This window comes from Crocodylus porosus, unplaced genomic scaffold (assembly GCF_001723895.1).
Source record: "Crocodylus porosus isolate Cpor-Errol unplaced genomic scaffold, CroPor_comp1, whole genome shotgun sequence".
Classification (NCBI taxonomy): Eukaryota; Metazoa; Chordata; order Crocodylia; family Crocodylidae; genus Crocodylus; species Crocodylus porosus.
Genome location: NW_017728886.1, coordinates 241,853,223 through 241,859,115, shown reverse-complemented (window position 1 = coordinate 241,859,115; position 5,893 = coordinate 241,853,223).

Here is a 5,893-nt window from a genome sequence, read left to right as displayed (position 1 = left end):
GACTTCCTGCCCTTTGGGCAGGGGGCTGGACTCAATGATCTTCCGAGGTCCCTTCCAGCCCTAATGTCTATGAAATCTATGAAATCTTAGATTATGTGCAGATGTTACACTTGGATCAGCCTAACTAGGGTTAGGTTAATCTAAGTGCTGCTTTGTACAGACATTCAGGGAGGTTAAATCAGGCAAAAAATGGCCAGCCTGATCTAACTTAGTGCACTTGAGGAGGTACATTAAGTTCAATCAGGAATGGCTGACCCAATCTACTGAACGAACATCTGCACAAATTCAGAGCACAGCCCCAAGGCTGGGACTGTGGTCTCCCAGCCTCTTCCCCCCTCCTCCCCCACACTCCCCTTACCCTAACCAGGCTCTTTTTATCCCCCTGACTCCTCCACCCCCAGATGGACAACCCTCCCCACAGAACTGCCAACCCTAATTTTGACAGATACACCAGCCCCTCCATGCTCCCACCAAAACCTCCCAAGGACCCTGAAACCTTTCCTCACACAACTGCTGGCCTCCCCAGTCCTGCCTCCCTCTCTCCCCACCCCAACTTATGTAGACCAGGTTCCCAGCACTAGTGAATGTGTGCACAAGCTGTTCCCAATTTAGTCACACAGATTAAAATAAACTGTGAGATCATAAATCGAGTACAGTGAATGTTGGCAAGTACACTTAGATGTTGCCAGTAAATTACTACTCCCATAAAGTTTGTCATCGCTCTAATATATCTGAATAGGTCCCCATTTCTGTAGTATTAATAGCATTTCTTGTGCCATGGGACTAAGTTCACATCATGGGCAGCAGAAAGATACATGCCTCAAAGGCAAGATCAGAGCAGGCTGTGGCTTGCAGCTTTTGTGCCTCAAACAGTACTCCAGCATTCAGTTTAGGATGCTGTCCCTGATTTTTCAAACCTGAGATGCTTGATCTGGTAGAGGTTTTCTGAACATGCCTGACGACACTGACAAGTCCAAGCACTTCACAAAATACAGGCTGTTACACCGAGGATGAGGTTGAGGTACTTGCACCCATCTTTTATATAATCACCCAGAATCCTGAGCTGTCACCCAGGAAGGAAGAGACCTGGAATCAGTAAACTCCTCAGACTGCAGGATTTCAAACCCACATCCTAGGCAAGTGCCCTAAATACCAAACTGTTGGCATTTTCTATATTGGGCACTGTCCACTGCTCTTGAATCGAAAATTAGGCCAGAAAGAAAGAGCACATAAAGGTGCATGACATTGTTACAGCACTCACTAGAAGGAGGAATTCTGGATTCCACTTTGCTTCATAGACTTTCTGTATGTTACCAAAGAAGTGTTTAATGTAAAAATGTGAATGCCCTAACCACTAGGCTATCATAAAAACAGTGGCTGTGCTTTCTAAGAAAAATTGACCTCTAGTCATTCTTTAAAAGAAAGATTGTGAGTACCTACTTTTAGGATAAAATTCAGAGCTGCAGACCCCCTGCAGCCCTAAGTAAGGTGCTCAAGCCATAGGGAAGAAAACACCTGTCCTTCACGTTTCCTATTGACTAGCTCTAGGTATCTCCCCACTCAGAAAAAACCATTGTTTGCATCCACTCTGAGATATTTAACTCTTCCTATGGGACTGTATAGGGAAGCTGGGCACCTCAAACATGGTTTTGGATTCTGCTCTAGAGGTCAGGCAACTGACCTTTAGGCTCCAAAATCTTTGTTCCTAAGTGTTATTTAATGAGAGGAAAACCACTGAAGCTGTATACTGTCCTTTTAAAAACAGAATAAATTCCTCTTGTTTTTATTCTTTTCATTTTAAGGAGGGGGAAAAAGAATTCTGAAGTATTTGCTTAATTAAAACAACAAATGAACACTCATCTAGTTTTTAGAAATAGGATGATACTTTGCCAGGTTCACCTCCTCCATTCCTACTGTGATGTATACAGAATGGGCTTCTCTCCAGCTAAATGACTTGTTGTTAAATTTATGTTGAATGGCTCATGAAGGCATCCTAGGTACAATATTCTGAGTAGGTTGACACTGCATTTGAACGTGACTATAGATGCAAGGTCAAAAACTAAGTGATGCCTTTACTTCAGCCATCTAAGAATTGTAATGTCCAGACCAGCTTACTGTTATTATGACAAGGAAATGATAAAAATTAAATGACAAAGATCCTAAAACATCTGATGGTTGTTATTGATACAAATATAATAGAACTGGCTGCCATCCAGAAGACTAGTTATCTAAATAAGAAAATGATGAAACACATATACCCTGGTATGATTAAATGCAGAGATTCAAACATTTAAGGGCGGGGGTGGGAACCTTATCACCTAACTCTGGTAACTACCCAAACTGCCAAGTAGAATTCAGTGGGCACATCTACATCTACATCTTCATCTACATCTACAGACACTAACTGCACAGTAGCTTAATAGCACTGCACAGTGGCATGTTGGGCAAAAACTATGCTAATATGCTACTGTGCGGTAGTATTAGGCTACTGCACAGTAAGCATTGATGATCTTGCAAGGTCCCATTCAGCCCCTAGTGTCCATGAAAAACCCATGTGCCAGTGATACTGCACAATAGCAAGAGTTACTGAGAACTGATTTAGCACTTAGTTAACCAAGTACTAAACTTAACCTGCAATAATGATGGCACATTAATGAATGTATAGACATGACCTTTCAATACAATCTTATCACCAGTTACTACAAATCTGAGTGTGTACAATGCCCTTCTGTAGCCTATACCCCTCATTTTGCTGAATGATATTTCAGGCCTAGAAGGTTTTTATGTCAAAGCCAGGAGGGATTTCGAGGGGTTCTTTTTTAAAGAGTCTGCTTCTTTTTTTTTTTTCCTTTCCTGCTCTGTTTGCAGCTCTGTTACCTTTAAGTAACTCTTTAAGATTGTGAAACAATATAAGGATAACCATTTACAACTAACTGGGTGAGTCTACACATTCATTCCATCTGGGACTTCTTTACTTGCAAGTAAACTACTCATGAGTAAATGCTCCGGAGCAAGAGTCTACACACGCAGGGACATGGGAGCAGATTTGCTCCTGCTTCCTGGGGCCCTGCAATGCACCCCTGCTACCACCAGGGGGAGCTTGAGGCTCCAGCTGCACCTGCCAGTATCTGGCAGCCATCTTTAAAAAGTAGCCCCATTCCCTGCGCCCTGGCCAGTCACTTTTCTGGCCAGAAGCAGCATACAGAAGCCAGGGCCAACATGTATGGCTCTTTCGCCACAGGCTTTGGCTTCCCACACTATGGCTACTCCAGCCCCTGCCCCTGGCAGTGATGCCAAGTGCCCCAGGCTTCAGATACCCATGGTGCTGGCACAGCCAATGAGGCCCTGGGAGAGCCACACACTCCCCACTGTATCCCATCTGGACAGCTGCCCATGGAGCCCACTGTACTGTCCACCCCCAGTACCATGATAAAAACACTGTTTGTGAGAGTTTGCAATAATTCTCAATAAGATGCTTGGTACCAGGGGCCCATGTGCTGCCTAGCCTCAGATCAGGAGTTGTGCATGCACAAGTGCCCATGGACCATGGTAATTCAGCCAGGCAAGCCTGGGTCCAGGCAGCTGCCAGCCAAGCCCCCCATCCCTGATCGCATTAAAAACAAAAATTCCATCAATTTTAGCAGATCAGGAATGATACTGGATTTACTCGAATCCAAGATAATCCTGAATTTAAGATGTTACCTCAATAATTAGATTCTATACATAGAAAATTTATAAATTTGTTATAATTTCCCATGTACAGAATATAATTATTAGAGGATCATCCTTAATTCCTTCCATGGCAGGGGGACTGGCAGTAGAAAGGCAGGTAGTGTGGGGAGGCTAAACAGCTTATTCCCTATTTGTACATGCCCCCCCCCCACTACCTCTGCCCCCTGCCTGTCCCCAGATCCCCCTCTTTCTGCCTGCAGCAGCAGATCCCCCTTTCCCCCCCAGATCTCTGCTCCATCCTCCCCTTCAGCCTCTGTTCCACTCCCGCAACCTCTGCTTCCCCCCACGCCAGCCTCTGCTCCATGCTAGCAGGCTCCATATCCATTCTAGCCTGAGGCAAAGAGCACAACCTGAGCCCAGCCCCTGTAGTAGTCCTGTGGGCTGCACATTGATATTACAGGGGTGGGATGGAGCTCTGCTCACTGCCCCAGACTGAGTATGAATGTAGCCAGTTGACACAGAGCAAGGGTAAGCGGGGAGGGAGAGGGAGAGGAACAGGTGGGGGAAAAGAGGCTGTGGTGGGAGGGAAATAAGGGGAAGAGACTGCAGGGTGGAGACAGCAGAGTGCAGGGGTGGGGGGCAGGCAGCAGCTACAGCGCAGATCCCAGGTAAGGGTTGGAGTCCAAGCCACAGCAACCACAGCCCCCACCCCCCATGCCCTCACACACAATTCTAATTCTTTGTCCCCCATGTTAAATAGGAAGAAAAATCCTCATATTAGAATTGAGTACATATGGTACTTTTGAAGCCAGGCTTTCATAGCCCAACCTCCTACTTTTCTCGTTTGAGATGCTGTTAAGTGCATTACTCCCCAAAATGACATCATAGGATGCCTGTACATGTGCGAGATGCCTGCCCCAACAAGTTCTAATTAGAACACGCCAGCAGCCTCGCCATGACGTACATTCAGCAATCCCCGATTTCAAAACAGCAGCACAGGTCCTTTAACTGAAGCTCAGTGAACAAGCTTTAAGTTAAAAGGGCCCCCACAACCATTTTGAAGTGCAGGATGCTGAATACGCGAGACACTGTGGGCATTTGAATTAGAGTGGCTTGCAAGTGCTGTTGTAATTAAAACTCCCACCCCCCACTGCACCCCAGAGTATGTGTATAGTTGCCCATAAAGAACAGCCATGGAGGGTTATGATATGTTAGACTTTTGGATCCAATAAAGAGTTTCTGTTTATTCTCTTTCTTGGAGAAAGAAGTTAGAGGCAGCTTATGTCCTTGTTTAGAATTTGGGAGATCAGTAATTAGAAGGTTTGGAAGAGAGCTCTCAGGACAGCTCTTCATTTTGAAGGCAAATTGGATGGCTTTTAATCAGTCTACTTGGGCTTTAACAGGCAAATTGTCAGGAAGCTAGTGAAATTTGCTGGCAGATTCATTGCACTGGATATAAGCGTTAGAATTCATCATTTTTCCTCTCACTAACTGAAGAAGTGACTCTGGCCTTGGGATTTGTCTTTGCTAAGAAGAGAAAGGCAGCAGGAAGTTTGAACCTGATATTTTGCTTCTTTACTGATGAAAGAGATGGAGTAATTAATATATAATGGAATTCAAAAGGTTTAGGGATCTTATTTGGCAGGAAATTTTGTCACATAGCATTTTAATTTGAAAATTGTATCTGTGCTAAAAGTGATATTGGAAAAAACTATTCATTTTTTTCTATATTTTAGTTAGGAAAGCTTTATTTCTCCCTCACAATAACACTTACTTGCACTTTAAGTAGAGAATTATTGGGCTAAAGAAGAGAAAAATCTAAAGAGGTGACCTATAATGGATAGGATTTGATGGTACAAAACCTGATATATGTATATATGTTATACTATAATACAGAAAGAGGTAACTAGCTGTTTTAGTCTGAAGCCAGGCAGAATGCAGGGTAGAGCTGCACCTTATAGACTAACTAAATCAGAGATGCATAAGCTTTCATGAGTTCAAATGCACTTCATCAAATGCTGTCAAAGGGCATAGAGCAGTCTCAAACTATTTGACAGACTGCTTTGTACATGTCTTTTCACAGCACCTGATGAAGTGGGTTATTTCAGGAAAAATGTAAAACTGCATCTTTATATTCCCATTTCTAAAATCCTTTTTTTTTTCTATGTGTGGTTAAACAGCCACCAGTTATTCATGAATGTCTGGGTCCCAATCTGAAATG